The following is a 20,359-nucleotide window of genomic DNA, read 5'->3' on the forward strand; positions in this document are numbered from 1 at the left end:
ATTCTCTTTTCTTTTTCTTTATGCTTTAATGATCCACAGAATATCTGAAAAGCACCGCAGGCTATTGATCATCAATAGAAAAAGAAACAATACGTCCAGGAACACAGGGCCTTGACAGATAAATCTATTTGTTTTTGGTGCAACAACAAAAATTGTAATTGGTCAATTACCTAAATGACCACAATTACCAATTGTTTGTCAAGTTGTTCTTACAGTTGGAACTAAAGTTTCTGGTGCAACTCCAGTCGTTTCTGCACAAATGAGCAATGCTGTTCTTGTAAGAACAGTCTCAACTCTAGACGCAGGCAATTTCTCAAAACATCAGAAGGTTCTTCTATGTAGACGATGTCCCCCTAAATATGCTTCTACTTATTTTGTTGCTTTAAGTTTGGATAACTATGGGTCATCTCTCTTCTTTGCATTGTGCAACCGTTCCTCTGACCTCCAACTTTCTTACCCTTTTATTACCTAAACGTTTTACATTACATGTTTTGTACGTGTACTTTTTAGCCGCACTGGCAAGTAATCCATTAAGTATTTTAGGTCTTTAAAATGGGTTCATGTTTTTGTTATGTTAAATAAAATGTATTTAAACGTTGGGATTGATTTTTATATTGTGACACCAGGGCATTTATTTAATCTTTCCAGGAGAGAGGCTAGGGCAGGTGTTGGATGACCTTTTATTTAAAGCTTTATACTCTTCTCTCTTCTCTTCTCTGCTTATCCAGAGGTTCTTTTAACCTGCTATTAATATCTGGGTACCTTTTATATGGCATTTTAGATAACCAAACCTGTTTTTTTTAAGAAGTTTTTAAAGTGTGTTCCCACATCAGTGGTCTCATCATGCCCGTGCCCCTCATAGAGTCTATCCCGGCCGCTGCCTTTTAACCCCAAATTAACCCACCTCCCCTTATTCCACTCTGCATGTAAACTCTTTGAATTTGGGGTCAAGTGCTGTCGCTACCTTCAGGTCTGAGATGGTTTACTTGGCCAGCCTTGAGTTACGTTGTGATTGCATTTTTCAAATACATTTTTTTAATACTTTGAGCAGCTAACTAAATTCGATTTAGCTGCATTGTACTGGGGTAGAGACTGAAATCTCAGATAAAAATACCTCAAAACCAAATTTATCGGCATAGCCATATAGCACTAGAGGTAAATTAGGGTGAACCAACCTTTTAATTTAATGTTTTGTGAGAAAAGTGTGGACTTCATTGATTGATTGATTGATTGATTGATTGATTGATTGAGTCCATTAGAGAAACAGCTGAAGAGGTAGTTTACACAGCGGTACATCGGCTGTAAAACCAATTTTCTGCTGGTGTAGAACACCTGGCAATGGTCCTCTGTGGTGATGCCGTCTGTATTTTTCTGACTATCTTTTAGCCCTGCATAGAACTTAAGATAGAGTCAATGTTTTGGGGCGAAAGGCCACTGTTATGATGTCACAGGCCCTGGCCTGGTATGCTCCAACACGGTCTCACGGCAGTTCGTGAAATGGTCACGTAATTTTTGAACAAACGGACACGTTTATGTTGTTTTTTTCGTAGTGGTCAGCACGTAATGGGAAGCATCTATACAGAGGTTGGGTTTAGGAAAAGAAGAACGGGGAAAGGAAAGCTCACACGCGGGAGACGGCCGCGGTCTCTGGGGGACACGGGTTAACAACGGGACGGTTGTGTTTAGGAAAAGAATCGTCACACGCGGGACACAATCCGCGGTCTCCGGGGTGAAAGTCCTGTGTTGTTTGACCCATCCACCACCCCAACCAACCTCCCTGTTCGGATTTTCATAATTTCATACTACTCGCTATCGTAGTTGTGCTGTGATCACGAAAGATGCTTTCCATTAAAAAAACGTGCTGACCACCATGGATTATATAATGTACTGTGTCAGAGCTGTTGTTGAGCTGTTTAAATTTTTTGTGGCATTGTCTGATCACAGCCTAAGGAGCTGCCACATTTGCTGCACCACTCAGACTGAGGTTGTTGCCACTCATCCTAAACGTGCATTGTTCCCGTCCTTTTTGCTAAATGTGTTCTAAATAGTAAATGACAAATTAATGGATTATAAAAATGCATGAATGAGTTACTTACTATTGTTAGGTTGCATGATATTTAGCAACATTTGTCATCCACTGTTTTTCTCTGTTGATTAAGGTCAACCTTTGACTGCTGTGGCTCCACTGATGCAGTTTGTCTGGATTTGACATTGGCAGGAGTTTTTTCAAAGCTCTTCCTCTTGACTTTGAGTTAATTGGACAAATTGTTGATCAATGCATCTGCAGTTTGAGCTCAGATGATGTCCTCTTTGTTGCTCTGTAGTATAATGTTTCCTTGAAAATTCACAAGTCACAAGCGCTGACTGCCAGACTACTTTAATAGCTGATATAAAGCTGCTAAATTGAATTGGAGCAGTAATATTACGTTACTACTACTATTCTGCACAAGCTGTTATATATCAGTTCATCACTTCTTTCATTATTTTTCTACTATGTCTTTTTTTCTTTCATGTCATAGAACTTGGTTTTACCTTTTGCCTTCACAGTTTTAATATTGCTTGTGAACTGATGCTCAGCAAACTCATGAATGCAACCTTGACAATTTGATATGCAGTTCTCAAGAATAAATTATATTATATTAAAATTATAAAAGAAATATAGAAATCTGATACTTTGAAGCAGTATACTATAATCACAGTGTATCCATATGAGCTCTATTATTATATTGACATTTAATTATATTACAAAAAGACATAAATGTTTATAATATCATTTATAGTATTTTCTATTATCTCTGATATACGCGTTGTTCTCCGGCTGGAGGAAAGTTGGTCACTTTGAGTGAAGCTTTGCAAAAGATTTTAAGAAGTTGAAAGGTGAGTAAGGTGCTTTAGAAACCAGGATAATGTTCTGTTGATCATGAAACATTTGTGTGTATATGGAACTGATTGAACTGACATTACACGCACTGAAACTGGGGGAAAACATTCTCCCATACAGCCCAGTATTTATCAATGCATGAACACACGAAAGCAAAGACGAAGCAAATCCAAAATGTTATTAATACTGTTTGTTCTCAAGACTCTCTTGATATTCAAATAACATCCTGTGTGCCAGAGGAGCAATGAAACACATGACAGGAAGTGCTTGGAAAAGCAAATAAATCTTGAACTGCATGGCTCTGTGCTGAATATGTTCTATTCCTTTCAGAAAGGAGAGTAACAGAACAATGCAATGTAGTTAATTAGATGCCAGCTGATAAATATTCATGTTTTTCATTCACAATAAATTACAAAAAAAAGTCATTTCAGCTAGGGAGCTATGAGGATCATTGTGGTTCATTCTCGGGTCCTATTCCTTCATTGTGTCCATCATTTCTAAAAGTTATAATAACATTTTGTGCTTAATGTGATCTGACAATAGGGAGACGTTGCTTCGATGAAGGGTGACGGGACAAGAAACTCGAGCAATCAGACGATCAGAAAATAAGTTTGTCTAACCTGGGGTTAGATAGTTTGACTTTTCGTGTTCCTTGCCCCGCAAGATTTCTTTTTAGCAAAATTCCCAGAGTGCAACAATTAAACTGGTGAGTGCAATATTGTTATTAACGACAAGAATGAAGGCCAGAACCATGAAAATCAGTTACAACCCAAGTTGTAATAATCCGGACACATTTCAAATGAAATTCGACTTTAAATAAACAGATAGACTGCCATCGCACTTTACAGTAAATAAGATGCAAGGGAACAGTGATGGGAGTTTCATGGATGATAAACAAATCTAGGTTATCCTAAATGATTCCTGAACAGATATTGGAAACAAGAGGAGAGCAGAGGGAGAAAGAAAGAAAGAAAGAAAGAAAGAAAGAAAGAAAGAAAGAAAGAGATGTGCTAAAGGATTAGCTGTGAGGAGCTTCCCCGTGGTGAGGAGGCCTTCTTTTTTTCCAGGAACACCAGGAACACTGTGTCGTTTGCCATCGGTCCACTGGTTCAGCACTATGGACACAAGAGGTTGACTGGCTCCACTCAGCACAATGGGAATCAAAGATAGACTCTTTTACATCCCTTTCATTTAACAAATGCAAAACAAAAGTTTATTAACTTTGTTTAAATTAAAGTTAAACATGATACGTTGAGAATTTTACATTTTCAGAAGTGAAAAACTGTGTGTGTGTGTGTGTGTGTGTGTGTGTGTGTGTGTGTGTGTGTGTGTGTGTGTGTGTGTGTGTGTGTGTGTGTGTGTGTAAAAAGATGAAGAAATGGGTGATGAGGGGAGGAGAGGTGGTTCTTTTCTTTTCTCTGAATGACAGCCAGCGGGGGGCCTTGCCGTGTTGTACCTTGGCCGAAGGTGGTGGACAAGAGCTGGAGGTGGACACACACACACACACACACCTAAACACTGAGCAAATGTTACAGCAAAGCCACGGCAGTGGGACAGTTAGCCAGCGTGCACGATACCCTGAAACTGAAGTAGCTACATGTCATTCAGCCATCAATCATACACTCACACCTTTCTAACTGTGATATGTCAAAATACCTCCTGTTAAAAAGGCCTACTGAGCATGTGCAGAAATAGAAAATGACATTTTGGTTTAACAAGCAGTCAGTTTATGGTTTGCAGGCCAAGCTGCAGCAATAGGTCCCAGACTAGTTGTTCAAATGAGCACACAAAGACCAAATTGATCAACCTCTCATCCAACTTCTAGTAAGAATTTCAAATTGTAATAGCTTACATTACTAATTCGTGACTTTACTGCCCAAAACTGAGAGTTACTATTACTATACTCTACGTACATCCACGACGTTCCGCTTCCAGGAATGCTCTGATAGCCACTGGAAAATCAGCCGGATGACCCTCTTTTCGGCTGGACTATGGTTAACTGCTCCTGAGAGCTCTGCAGACAGCTAGCTAGACTATCTGTCTAATCTGAGATTTCTATTGCACGACTAAAACAACTTATGAACGTACACATGTTCCACCAAAACAAGTTCCTTCCGAGGCTGATTTGCAGCGGCACCGTGGTTCCGTCCGACGCTTGGCACCGCCCAATTCTAATTGTGATTGGTTAAAGAAATGCCAATAAACCAGAGCACGTTTCTCTCCCATCCCAGAATGCTGTGTAGACTAGCCAGGACGTCCTCCGCAGCGCTGTGGAGGAAGGTCTGGCAAAGCGAGACTACTATCACCACTACTCCTAGAAATTCTACCTAAATCCTGAATCCTGGCTACTACAGGTACTTTTACCACTACAACAACTGCTAATACTATGATGGTAGTCCTGCTGCTACTGCTCATATGTTTTATTATATATAGTAGTGAATTGCCCGTTTGGAGTGGGCCGAATTCTTGGTTCCCAGTATTTTTTGTCCACAACTTTATCTAACTATAAGCATGTGATACAACTTTCCTGTTTCGGGCTATACTGCACATGCGCGAGACATACACACACACACGCACAGAGGTTTCTATATTTATAGTTAGATGCAGAACTATTTCAATATGTATACTGCTAGTACGACAATCACTATGGCTACTAGGAGTGCTGCTGTTTCTTTTGCTAATGCTACTACTACAAATAGTGCCTCCAGTAATGCTTTTACTACTGATCTGACTGACTCTGATCACACTGATTGCACCATACGTGATTGCTAACTAAAGGACAACACCAGCAAGCAAATATATTCGTCTAACCATAATCACAGCATGGTCAAACTTTGGAACTTTGGATTTCCCAAGTTCAATAGGGATTTCCGTGTCTGTGTTAACTGGGTCACCCTCTGCATGCACAGAGTCCAAGCCTCCAGTCTCTTTCACTACAGGTTCTTGTGTGAAAGTAGACTTGATTGGGAAGAAAAGACCGAGTAAGCAGGACAGCACAGGATAGACTGATGAAGAGGTTTATTCTTTAAGGAATGTTTTGTTAAACATAATTGTTCCTTTTGTGAACAATAACAGGGGTAATGAATTTGTTCAGTTCCTTTTTCCGATCAATATAACTGTGCATCCACTGCACTGACTGCACCTTTTGGATATGATTAAGTGTCACAGAGTATTACTGTACGTAGTATTGCTGGGAGATGTCATGGATTCATTCATTTCATTGAAACAAATACAACATTATAGCAGTCATTGGACCTGCATTTTACTCTTTTTGCTTTTCTCTCAATCCCCCTGTTTTCTCCTTAGTGCCTGTCTTTCCACATTTATTTCTTCAAACACCATTTCACCATTGAGTCTTCCCTTACTCATTACAGTGATGTGAGATTAATTTAAGTACACGGACCTCCTACTAAACTAGTCTATCTGTGGGCTTTTTGGCCCTTCCAAAATGTCAATGCAATCCCATCTGAAAGGAAAGAGGCTATTAAGCAGCCGGTCAAGAAAGGATGGAGGGAATCAAACCGGGGGCAATTGAACACAGGTAGACAAACAAATTCACACAGTGACACTGGGAAGGAATTGAGGTGTGTTAATGTGTGTGTGTGTGTGTGTGTGTGTGTGTGTGTGTGTGTGTGTGTGTATCCTGATTGTATGGTTACTGCAGTTTCAGTGGGTATGGCAAACATTTTTTTGTGATTCATAGAAAACCAAAAAAAACACAATAATTGGACTAAATGCTGTTAAATCACTGATGATTAAGCCCCAAAGGAAGGCAATATACAGTATTATTTACTATTGGGTGGCAATTGCTCAGTCCGCAGGGACTTGGCTTTGGAACCGGAGGCCGGTCGGTTTAGTTTTCCTCTTTTGGCCAAGTAAAATTAAAGCCATTTGGACAATGTTGGCATAATATCATGTTGGCATTCAGATCACTGTCCTGTTTGTCCACGGTGCTCACACAGAACAAAACGTCCAGACGGAGTCATGAGTCATTGGTGTTAAAGTCAAAGTCCAGTTTCAAGTCTTTTTTAAATTTGTAATTTGTCAAATTAGGTCTAAAGTCAAAAGATTTGTGACTTGAGACTGACTCGAGTCCAAGTCATTAGACTTGGAAAAGGTAATGATACTAATATGTCATTGTTGAGTTCAGTACTCGTTTCCACTGCCCCCAAGTGGCCAACAGGTATTGCAGGTCAAATGTGTTTTTCTTCTGCCCAAAAGTAAAGAAAATGCCCCAGCAATTTTGTTTTTTATAAAATAATTGAATGTAATTGAATGTAATTTATATCTTATTAGTCTCAAGTGCTTACCGCACACTGATTCAGCACATTTAGTCTTGCATCTGCATCCCTTTCCCTTTTAGACCACATCTATAACGGCCCACGTACTTCCCACAAATGTGAAGCCTGTGGAACGGGATTCCCTGAGGAGAGACTCTGGTCGATGTACAGTGAAATCCCCCTGATTTATTTGGTCAATGTCTGCCTCATCCACTCTCACTGTACATTGCATAAGGACTACCTGCAGGCATGGGAGAGAATTGATCTCCTGTCAGACTGTAACTGGGGCTCTCTCCTCTCAGATCACCACTTTTCTGTTGTGATTTCTTCAACCAAGTAGATCAGCTCACATCGCTGAAGAGTGTAAATGGGTTTAAATATGTTAATTATTAATGAGAAAATTACCTCACCAAAGTCCATGTGGGGTTTTGTGTTTGTCTGTGCAGGTTTGTGCCAGACTCCTTTTCCTGTTTGTCACCTGTCAAAACCAGAATAGATTCAGGCCGTGAAGCTGCGTTAATGAACCGAGAATTTAATTAGAAATTCATACTGTATGTGAGAGATGATATTGAAACGATCACTAAACAATAGCTCTCTTTTAATTAACTCTGATATCATTTTTTCTGCAAATATAAACAAATATAGTGGAAAAAGAGATGGCTGTTTACGCACAGATGCAGATAAATACAGTCCAGACAAATAGATAAAACTTCCAGAGATATGATGTTTTCTCTGCCCTCTGCAGAGAAAACCTTATTTTATTTACTTTTGTTCTACTTATTTTGAGTCAGGGGTGAAAATACAAGCTTAAAGCTAGGATGAATCATCACATTAATGTTGTCTTGCCCTAAAAAAAATGAGTGAGGCAGCCTGTCACATACATATATTTACATACCCACAGGTTTTTTGTATCAGTGCCATGGCTGCTTGCAATGCTAACTCATACATTTCTTCAACAACGTGGCTAGATATCACAAAGACACATCCAGTATTTTTATATTCACTATAAAAGACCCACAATCTTTTCAAAAGGATACCGTCCCTATTATTTGGATTGGAGCTGCTAATAGAGTTTTGTTGAATCAAAATGTCCACCCTCGGGTCTTCAGATCATACATACCTTGATGTTTTCACTGCTACCATGCCATCACAAAAGGCAGTGTGTGTCTTTGATCAACTTTGATGGGTGTGCTCGACCCAACCCTGCCACTGGAAGTCAGTCTACAACGTGTAACGTTGACAGCCAATCACAAACATTATTAGATTTTGGTAGAAGCATGTTGCTGATGAGATTTACTCCTTAGGTTTTAAAATTGGGTATAGTATTTTTTTAATACTCAATACTTTAGAGGCAATACGGTCGGTGCCTTAAAAGTATTAAATTTGGCACCAATCCCTACGCCCAAATGCGTGCTCTTGGGGGGAAATAGTTGGCTCTGTAAATTATAGAGTGTGGTCTAGACGTACTCTGTTTTTAAAGTTCCCTGAGATAACTTGTTATGATTTGACACTATAAATACCATTTAATTGATTTGATATCTTGTTGAAAATTAAATTATATTTAACTCAACTGGATTGATAGCCTGGGTAAACCCTGACGGACTTCCGGCAAATTTGAGATTTGCTCTGCAAGTCAGTTAGAGTGGGTCTGGTGTCAACCAGGCTACTGGATTGAGCCACTTTAAGCACTTGGTTAAGGATGCAAGCCCCCCAAAAAATCTCTAGGGGGCACTGCAGTTTCCAGAGGCAGATCACTTCAGGTCTTACTTCCAGGAAGTTAGAAGTGGACAAATCTGTTGCCATGTGGCCTGTTTATGGTGAGTTTACAATGCTAATCATATTATTTGATGCATACACCATGACACATTTGATGACTTAGTACATTTCTTTAAGCATGCTCAACCAATTGATTATAATGTCCATCAATGCTAATGGGATTTCTTTTTCTTTTTCACTACAACTGAATATTGCCAAGAAATACAAAGCTTTCTTGTAAACTGCTCTCAAATACAATCTGATTTCATTCAATAGTTTTGTATGATCTTTAGATGTTTTTGGTGAAACAACTGCTAATAGGCCTACTGATAAAATGATTCAACAAACCTACATTAAGCACAAGAACGACTATGAACCGACCACCCTGATCAATGGGGTATGTCCAAATTCTGCCTTCAGGGTATGCCCAGATTGAATTGAAAATACTTTGCTTTGTAGAACACCAAGAGAAGGATACATAACCCAAAGAAATGTCATGCTGCTTTCTCCGTGAACTTTATCTTGTCATGTTTGAAAACTCTCTGAAACACTTGAGTCTTCTATCTACTGTAGGGAACTGTATAATGCTCTGAAAGTGCTCCTTAAGGTTGTGTAACCCAGCCCAGCTTTTATTCAGTTGTTGAGGCCCTCTCTAACCCAAGAGCAACTGCAAATGAAGAATCTTTTCTTTAGTAAATAAATTCTTTTCTCCTCCTTTTTGCAATGTAGCTGTGTCAGGGAGGAATAAATCTTTATATCAGATAAGATATTTGGCCAATAGATGTAGAGCTGGTATGTAAGCAAACAAATATATTGGTCTAACCTCAGTATGTATCATGAATTTATTTTATTGCTTTGTGAGGTGCAAAGTGCACTCTGCCTCTCAATGGGACAAAGTTATCTTCAGATGATCATTTATTGTTTTTTCACTTGCAAACTTATCATCTTTGTTACAACCATCCTTTTAACCCAACCGATTGTTGTAATGGTCTATAATTGCTTAGTTAAGAAATGATTGTCTTAGGTCAAGGTACTCTTCACCTGAAACTGACCACACAAACCCTGTGTGTGTGTGTGTGTGTGTGTGTGTGTGTGTGTGTGTGTGTGTGTGTGTGTGTGTGTGAGTGTGAGTGACATAGTAAACACAAGAAGCTTGGTCATTCAGGGGTCAGAAAGGTTTAAAGTGAACTGGCTTTGATTGGATGAAGCACTAGTAGTAGATTAGTATTATTTATTTGGACTTTCAGACATCTGCTATCCCTGTTTCTGTCTTCTAACCTAAACTTTCTTTAAACTTTGTAAAATTTCTATTTATTAAATCTTGCAGCAACAAAAAAAAGTGATGGTTAATCTTTACCATCAACTGCGCAAAGTGTTGTGTAAACTTTATTTGCAGTCATGTATTTGAGAGGCTGAGGGTTAAACTAAGATCCTAACTGTGATTTTTGGCTTTACCCATGAGCACATGGCAAACGAAAAGTACTTCCCCACCAAATCTAGCAACAGGTCATAGGTGAGGGTCATGGGTCAGATGGGCGTGGCCTCAGTGCCGGAGACACCCCCAGGTTTACACAAGTGTAAAAAGAGTCCATTCAGACTGGCTGCATGGGCAGAGTTTCACAAAGGTCCACTGTGTGGGGCCTATACACCCCCCCCCCCAAACACACACACACACACACACACACACACACACACACACACACACACACACACACACCTCCTCCAAGCGCAATGCCTACACAGGACAAAGATAATGGTCAGCAAAGCCATAAACATGTTAACCTGAAATACTTTCCTTCATTAGAACAGAAATGTTACCCAGGTTTGCCTGGTCAACCAAATTTGCTATTTACACAAGAGCAATAATTCTTTCTCTTCTTCAAACATCTTCCAACCTAATCTTTATATAAAGGCTAGCACTTGTCAAATGTTACATTGTGCTTCACCGTCAAGAAGAATAAATCGCTACGAAAGCATAGAAACTCAAAAACAGTATAGTAATAATTTAAATAATGCATGAAATAAATGGTTTGAGAGCAACTGTTAGAATTAGACGCACCGAATATGATTTTTTTTTAAATCAGTAAACCTCACAAAATTCCAAAGATCATTCTTGTGTTATTGTATATTTTTCTTATTGCCAACAAAAAACACCAAAATGTGTAAGTCCGTCTTTTTCCAACTTCATGCCTGTCTGTGGCTTTTGGCCCCGAGCCATACATTCCTACTCGCATACAGTTGTATTTTTAATAAATGCTCAATCATTTACTAAAACAGCTGAGCACTGTAGCTTTTAGCAAACATTACTCAAACATGAGTAAATAATGGATTTGTTGGGGACTATTTTTAATTGTGGACTAATATAAATGTTTTTCTCTAGTTGAGTATTCATGGCAGCAGGACTGTGTGTGTGGGATACGCTAGAAATAAAGCACTCAGCAGGCCCGGGTTCGACTCCGACCTGCGGACCTTTGCTGCATGTCATTCCCCCCTCTCTCTCCCCTTTCATGTCTTCAGCTGTCCTGTCAAAATAAAGGCCCCCAAAAATAATCTTAAATAATAATAAAGCCTGTGCTCATGGCAATAAATAAACAAACATTAAAGATGAAATAAACCACCCGGTGCCATGTTGTGGCTCACTGATGGAGCTCTGTGGTCTATGGAGGGATAAGCTGTATCAGGTGTCGGATCAGTTCTTTTCATGTGGTTTGATGACAATTGGAAAAATACAGAATTTGTTCAGCCTCATGCTTAAAACATTTTTACATGTTGTCGTCATTTTGTATCAATAATTAAATTGTATACCATTACATATTTGCCAAGTCTTTGTTGTACCTTCAGCTTCCTCGGGACACATCTCAGTCACAGGCGTAATTTACAGGGGGGATGGGGTGGTTACAACCCCCCAAATAATCAAAACTGGCCAGTGCAACCCACCCCAAAAACCTTTTATAATTTCCTTTACATAAATAAAGACATTTGCACCATAAATTGAGGCAGAAAATGCACAAATTGTTGCAGAAAAATTCACCAGAATGCAGAAAATGAAGTGTTTGACGCTCAAAATTTGTATTTTGCTCAAAAGTGGAGATCTCCCCCAGTGTTGAACCCAAAGTTACGCCCTTTCGTCTGCTACATAAGCATTTAGTTTGATCATTCTGATTGCTCTAATTATTGTCAAGATTAAAGTAGAAATCTGATCTTTTCAAATAGCCAGAGAAAACGGCTAATTACCATAAAAGGTTAGTTGGAGGGCACTTCACCAATCGATACCAGAAACTGCAGTAACATATATATATATACAACACTCATTTATTTGCCATTACTACTACTAATAATTCTGCAACTTAATTTTAAATGGAACACTTTGCAATATAGAACTCATATTTGCGTTTCTTTATAGTTGATCATCACACTTCCTCCACAGAAAAACAAATGAAGCTGTGGGAACACAATGGGAGCCCATGCATCCCGCTGTAGATAACCAACCTCTGACTGAAACCCACAGGAGCCCCCTCACTGACAGTTAATGGTCACATTTCTAACCTCCGCTACAAACCAAAACTTCCTCCAGGCAAGCTGTCTTTCCCTAACTCTTGGTAATATTTTAAAGTGCAGTGATGATCTGTTTTTTTATAATTTAGCCCTCATCTTCCTTTCCCTCAGTAAAACGGTGGATTATTGCCAGATTAAGGGAGTGCCTTTTTCTTTATCCCTTGGTAAGCCTGCACAGCGCGCAGCTCAAAGGTAATGAAACACTTTGTGATCCGTGCCCGGATGAATCTAAAAATTCCCAGAGCACCACTGTATTTTAGAGGAAATGAGATTTCACTGAAAGCTCCCCTTCAAACCGTTTTGAAACAGCCATAAACTGTGTGACTACTCAAAACCCGGTGCAAGAACCCAGACCTGTTGCTGTTTTAAAATGAAACTAAATAGGCGCAGAGACATTTTTAGAATTGTAGTCATTTTGGCTGAGGAAATGTGCTTTAGTGGAAACTAAGTGACAATTATCTTAGCTACTTAGAAACTACATCCAAACCAATATTATCACATTTGTTTACTAGCATGGATTACATTATCATCTAATTGAATTAAAGCTTCTACTCCGTTTTTCAGTCTGGCACCAACATCTTTGGTTTTGTGAAAGTTACCATAATACCGTTTATTCTGGCAGTGATTAGACTAAATGAAGCTATAATGGTTTCAATGGGTGAAGTAGGTCAATGCTGCAGTGGCAAATAGGACATAGATATGAATATAACAATATATTATACTGGGTTGTATTGTACAAGAAATTAATAGGCACTCTACACTAAATATATTTACCCATTTAGGATTGTACACACTATTTGTACAAATCAATTCACAGGTTGGCAAATGAACAACATTTTAACAACATGAGTCTTAGTGGCAATTTTGAGAATTATTAAGATATCAAAACTGTGTGTGCTTGGTTGTTTGACCCATATCCCATACAGCCTGTCAGCCACAGTGGCTCCTGCATGTTCATCCCAAACTGACCACCAACAGGTCCTCCTCCTACTGGCCCAAAATTGGTGGACCCAAGATGGTGGCAGCCATTCAACCTAAACCATTCAAGCATCAAAAACTTGCATTTAAAAAAGAAAATGGATGCTGTCCTAGATGTACAGTGTACGTTGTGCAAGTTACTGAAAATTAGTAATTAGTTACGGTTACCAGTTACTTCTCTTTAAAGTAATTACTGCATGTAAAAGTAATTATATACTCGGGAAAGTTACTTTTGCATTACTTTTAAATGTCTGCTCCAATTCACTTTTGAATGCACACATACATTAGCTATATTTCTTTTAGTGCTGCTTTGGCAGTGTCAGACAACACATAAATATAAATAATAAATATACATATCTATGGTTGTAGCCATTGTCGCTATGATGAAAAGTAAGTAGTGATGACAATAAAACATACGGCCTATTTACCGAGCCTCCACAGGGCTTCAAATCAAGCAACAAAAGTCAATTTTTAATACTCTTTTGTCAGAGTAAAATTAAACAATTGTTTCTCAGACATTTGATGTGATTCCTTATCACTAATGTCCATATTTCCAGGACAGCAAGCTCAAATTGCCTGAACTGTCAGCCAGTGTGTGCAGTGACAGTCTGATGCTGATGGATTGATCGACCAGCAATCTTGTAGAGAAGTGTTAAAACATCATCAATTGCAGTAAAAGGTAACAGTAACTTAAGGTGTCAGTATGCTTCAAACCAACAAGGTCATATGTTATGTGGTCCGACCACATCTAAAGACAAACGTGTTTATACCTGTTTAGAATGGCCACACTCAATGGCGTGGTGTTAAAACCTGTCGTCATAGCCTTCTTTTGGTTGCATACCACTGCCTCCCCGAATTCTCTCTTGTGCGTGTCTCTGTAGTCTCAACACAATAAATCATACAAATTAATTTAAGAGAGAAGTTCAACCCTGCCTTACTGTCACACATTGGACCCGCTGGCCAATAACTGTAAAAGAATGTTGCAGTCTGACAATCTGACAATCACATTTTTTAAAGCATACTGGGGCCTTAAGCATGATTTATGCTTCTGCGTTAAATGTACACCGTGGCTACATATGTTGAGACACAGACCCTACGCCGTAGCCTGACGTGCACCTCTCGAAAAATTTAACTACACCTCGCGGTGACGCACATCGCTCGGCCGTGGCTTGGTAGCGTTGCATTTCCCCCTACCCATTTCCTGGTTCTCCTTCTCCATAAACAACATTAAATCAAGGAGAGAGTTAACTTTTCCTGCTATAGATTTCCCACCGTGGTCACAGGGGAGACACTTTGTTTCTCTGACGATGACTCCAGAGTCGGTACTCGCGCTGAAGCTAATCGCTGTCACTCTCTCACTCGCTCTACCAAACACTCCCCACGCACACACACATAGCGGCCATGCCAACATATTTGTTGGGAATATTTGTGTGCATGTCAACGTACTCGCTGTTTTCAACCTTTTGTGAAACATGAACAAACACAAAAAAATTATGTTGTACAACTTTATTTTATTATCCAGTTCGACAGTCGGTCATAAGGGAAAAAGAACATAAATAAACTACTTTAAAGTAGATCTTCTTGGGGGTCTAAATTACTTGGTCTCAGATTGGTACATAAACTCGAGGACTTGCCGATACCAGCATTTTAGGCAGTATCGGAGGTTTTTCCGATACTCGTATAGGACCATCTCTACTATTGTTATTTGTTCATATTAATGGTAATGCTTTCTCCTCAGCACACCGCCACAAACCAGAGTGTGCTGTCAACCACTGCTGATTGATTGACCACGTTTGATCTGTTGCAGACACTGATCGCCCCTTCCTCCCCTCAGATAGTCTGCTCTGACCTGACTTGTCCACTTTATCAGCCTCAGTCAGTGAAGTGTTGATGTGAGCCTGAGGCCCGAAGGATGATGAGACCCTCCCAGCTTCTCGGTCCTACAGCAGTATTTTTTCAAATGGTTCTTCCTGCACCGCATGGCAAAGCTCCTCATATCAGGTACTCAGCAACCCTCAGCTGGATGTATTTTTTTCCAGTCAGTCATTGGTAGTGTAAATATTTATTTGATTTGACCTCAGTATTTCCACTCTAGCTATGAACTGAGACATGAGCCTTACCCATTGACCAAAGTCAGTTATTTACATGTGCATTTCATCTTATCTAATCTCCAAACTGTAATATTTATGTGAGCATGACAGCAGAAAATATTCCTTTTCAAAACAAGACTCAAAATACAAACCCAAAAATGTCAACCAGCCGGTGGCGCTATACCAAAAGTCAGGGAATCACCAAAATAATAAGAATAGATCATTTGACGAACCATGAATTATGATCCAGTCCATCTAGGACGTGTTGAGATATTTCAATGGATAATTGAAAGCTCTGATTTGTTGGTGGCATTACATAAATATTTGGGGATCAACAAAGCCAATAGAGAACATAAATGTCTGTTCAAACAAACAGAAAAGATATAATTTGGCACACACACATTGTGCTCATATTCTCCTCTTTCTTCTACTGCTTAAACCGTGGTTTTTAAACCAAACAGAAAAAAATAAAGCACTTTGTACTGTTGACTTCTGGAACTCAAAGTAAAAGTTTACAAGAAGAACTCAAAGGGAACATAACGATAGAATTAAAATCTTGTGAAATGAAACCATTGGTATAAAGAATTGCCTCCATTCAGTGATTATCATTAAGGCGAAAGTATCAATCAAGTTTATTTTCAGAGAAACTCTTAAGTATGCTTTTACGATAAAAGACTCCCAAGAGTTATATCGGGCCAAACAATAATGAGGTGTGCCATCCACTGCTTCCTGGGTATCGGTCAACAGAAAAGAAGAAAGAGGAAACTTAAAGCTACACTAAGAAACAGCTAAGGGTTGTTAATGCCCTGCAAAACCCTCAGGATGAGAGTCGTTCACTATGTTGATCATTAAGGACATATTTTTAATAAAACAACAAAAGAAGTGCCACAGTGCAGTTTCTTTTGTGTCATGTTTTTTTTCTTTAAATTACTGTCAGTATCTTAAAACAACAGAACTTCTGCAATAGTCTCAGGAAAGTGACATTTGATTCTTTAAATCCAAGGTTTTTGCCCTTGTTATGAAAATCGGATTTCAGCACTCAACATTAGACTTGTGCCATGTGTTTTTTTGCTTGTAATATATTACAAGCCACTTGACCAAAATGTGTTTTCGTCCCCACTGAGGAACGATGAATCGGCAGCCTTTCAAACGTTTCTATAATTGAACATTATGCATTTAAGTGATGAATAATATAATTCCCTACTGAGCTACTAAATCATTTTATCTAATCTGTTCTCTCCCTGTCTTTCATGGCTTTGCATTTGTTTAAACATACTAGTGTCAAATTCAATAACGATAGTAGTAGTAGTTTATTGAGAAAGAAGGAGAATGTAAAAAAAGTTCGAACAGAGAAAGAAGCAGAATGAGGCACTAAAATAGAATAAAAAGAAAACAAATGAAAATAGATGTCTGGTTCCACACAGGTCCTCCAGTCAATCACTCCCAGACTTTGAAAATGAACGGGAACCCTTTTAACGACTTTAGATGAAAGATGTTAACCCGTGGAGATGCAATACATTGTTATCTTTCTACACATATTTTTGGCTTGCGATAGTAATACCGCCTTTGTGAATATTCAAAACAAATGATAAAATATGTGATTTTGTTTTTTTAAAGCACCTTTGGAATGTATCTTGTGTAGTGGAGGATGGATCAGCTGCAGATAATCTCTGCATTCACCTTCGCTGTGCTCTGCTGCCACTTAAACGCAACTACTGTAACTATGGTTTCAACGAATACTGTAAATTGAAAATGGTTAGAAAATAGCTTTTTTTAACTTCTTTTTTCCTTTGCAATAAAACAGTACAGTCAGCTGTTCAGAGACACAATACAGGCATAACTGTCTTAGGGGGTTAGTCCATGGATTTCAGCATCCTCTTAACATCCACTCATAGTTTGCAGGAATGAGCGACATTTATCCAGCAACGTAGGGAAGACAGATACATGTAGACCTACACAATAATAATAATAATACAAAAAAGAAGCACAGAAGAAAGGAAAAAAATAACTAGTAGTGTTCACATTTAAATAGACATTTACATAAATGGTTAGGGGGGCGCTTTAGGAGTAACCATATTGACTTTTCCTACAGGTCCTCCAAACCATTAAGTCTGCCCCTGGCTGGAGTTTGAGAAACAACTGTAGGCTGTGTGCGTTCAAACCGGTGGAGGGAGGGCAGTGTCGCTCACCTTTCACTGTCCTACTGTAACACAGCCGTTTGACATGAGACAGCCCCCTAGGTGTCTCACTTCCTTAGTGTTTGTACGGCTGGAGCGCAGATCGAGCCGGCTGCCCGCCTGCCTGCTGCTCGTCTGGCTGACTGGCTGCGTTGACGTCAGCGCCGTGTTGATTTGGTAAGGCGAGAGAAGAAAGGAGTTAGTGCGTGTTGAGAGAGCGGGTACTGCGAACTGCCTTACTATGCTGTAGCCCCACTCCCCCTACACTATACGGAATCAAAACGTGCAACTTAGGTGAGTACCAATGCGGGCTAAACGCAGCTGCAGTTTCCCGGCGACAAGTGCCAGACCCGCTGCTCTGCATGCGTCTACCACTATTTTCTCTGTGTACTTTCATTCACCATGTGGATATTTTTGATGCATTTATAGCGCTGGGGGATCGTTATTTATTTATTTTATTTTTCGGCTTGTCCCCGTTCAACCTCACGCTGAAGTTAACAGTAAACCGCGACTTTGGCACGCAAGTTGGATCCGCGCACCGGAGTGCTGGATGAAAACAAGTGTTTTTTTTTTCTCTTCCCCTGATTGCGCTGCAAGGTGTTGAAGTTTACCTTAACGCACGGTAGTCAATTTTTTAGAGATGTTAAGGTTGACGTAACCCCCCACCCCTCTCTCTCTCTCTCTCTCTCTCTCTCTCTCTCGGTTTGGTTTAGTATTCTGGAGATCGCAGCTAGAGGACGTGAGGTCTGGCTGTTTCACCGGGGAGCCAGACAACATATGACGCCCCGCTCCATGTGACTTTTTTTTTTTACTGAAATCGCGTTTGCTCGTTTTGATGGGGAAATTGTGCAATTTTGTTAGACAGCGACACTGTTGCCCGTCCCTTGTGTCTCCAGGCGCACACACCAGTGTGGCTCTTTTAGCCGTGATGTCATCACGGTGAGGACTGTGGACACTGGTCTTTTACACTGGAAAACAAACCCAAAATCCAGTCACTGTTACAGTCCCACTACAACTGATTGACAGGCCACTAGATGTCTGATTGGTGACCGAGAATCGATTAGCGGGAGCACGCGCAGCACGCTGCGAGGTGGGGAACTGGTAACAGATGCAATAGCAAATTGATTTGTTATCGAGACTGCCTGATTTCTCTTCTCCCCCCCCCCCCCCTTTCACTCTTTTGCTCTTTATCATTAAGGCGTCTTTCTCTACACCATCCCTCCTTCTCATCAATCGCAGAGAGCCAGTGTTTGAGTATTTCGTTCAGCCACGAACACCTGTGCGTTGCTCAGAGGAGAGCTGGCTTGAATCGGCGAGAGATTCTGGCAGCTGTCTGTCTCGTGTAGGCTACTTTTTTCTTTTTCTTTTTAGCACGCTCTAAAAAAAAAATGCCTCTGATTGTCCCCCTAAGGGACGTTGTGCCGTTTTCTCCACATTTGTGTCTGTCAGAGTGGCTCGTGGTCTGGAATATTGAACGCTGTTTATTCTTGTTGTGGCTGGGTCGCCAAGGCGCGCTATGGCAGACAACTCGTGATCACATTGATTATGCTGCCTTCTTTACTGTGAAGTCGGCCTAATTTGCTTATTGTCAGCTCTCTACATTGTCCTCCAGCGAGAGAGAGAGAGAGAATCTCTCCTGGCTTAATGTACTTAATGTAGTGCGTGATGTTTTGCATAATGCATATAACGCGCTGTATAATTTGTCTGGTGCGGCTGGCCCAAAAATTAACGCTGATGTCTAGACGCACGTACTGTAGCCCTGTCCTTTTTATTAATAGAGAGCCAACAGACGCGATAAAGTCCCCCCCCACCCTACAAAGCAACTTTACATTGTGTCCCAGGGAAGCCACCGCTTGGCTGAAAGCCCACCGAGCGCAACAAGCATTGATCATTTACGGCGGCCATAAATCGCAGCTATATTGGCATACCTGTAATAAAGATAATGTCGGGGTTTTAGGCATGACCTCTGTTCACTGGAAGGCTGAGCTCAGCTAGACGAGAACCTGCGGTTTCATCATGACCTACCTCCCTATATCGATTTTATCAATGAGCCGAAAAAAAAAAAACTGTCCAGTGTCCCAAATGCCAGCAAGACTATTTATTTCCCAACACAAACAATAGCTGCCAGCATCACTTAACGTCTGCATGTTTTGATTTATAGGCTTCTGTGATTGTTTTAGTGAGCTTGCATATCTGGGAATTACTGATATTATTTATTTATTTTGAAGAAAAGTCGTCTTCTAGGTGGAAGGCTGATGATACGTCCTCTTTTTTTTTCCTGCCTGTGTATTGTTCTCAAGCGTGGGGGGAAGGAAAAGAAGTGCTCACAAACTTCTCTTTTTTTATTTTCTCACTTTTGAAAAGAAAAATTAAGCTCCCCGAAAATGAAATTGAAGATTCTGAAAATGAAAGTTAAGAAGATTCTCTGAACAGAAAATGATGAACAGAACTCAGTGAAAATGTGTCATTGTCATAGGCATGTTTGCCATATACACTGAATGAAAATTGAGTAGATAAAAATTGGACATCAATGAGCTCATCCAAGATGTGGGTCAATGGATGCAATTAGCTGGTAGCCATTCATTTAGAGTTTATGTAATGGCAACAATGAAGAAAGCATTGTTTCAGTGTATAGGTCATGAT

The 20,359-nt window shown here is 39.9% G+C and overlaps 1 protein-coding gene across 7 annotated transcripts in view; it reads left to right on the forward strand.

Moving 5' to 3' along the window:
• Positions 1-8,905: 8,905 nt before the first annotated feature.
• Positions 8,906-20,359, forward strand: part of zbtb16a (zinc finger and BTB domain containing 16a) — a 157,416-nt gene continuing 145,962 nt past the window's right edge. Inside the window, exons 1-2 of one of the 7 annotated variants that reach the window (XM_028596439.1) lie at positions 8,906-8,978; positions 15,257-15,450. The gene's annotated coding sequence lies outside the window, so the exon portion shown is untranslated. Of the gene's footprint in view, positions 8,979-15,256; positions 15,451-17,813; positions 18,011-18,468; positions 18,807-19,004; positions 19,059-20,359 lie in introns of those variants that run through there. The other 6 variants (XM_028596441.1, XM_028596443.1, XM_028596440.1 and 3 more) reach the window with 6 other exon arrangements.

Source organism: Perca flavescens, chromosome 13 (genome assembly GCF_004354835.1).
Source record: "Perca flavescens isolate YP-PL-M2 chromosome 13, PFLA_1.0, whole genome shotgun sequence".
In the NCBI taxonomy this organism is placed as follows: Eukaryota; Metazoa; Chordata; class Actinopteri; order Perciformes; family Percidae; genus Perca; species Perca flavescens.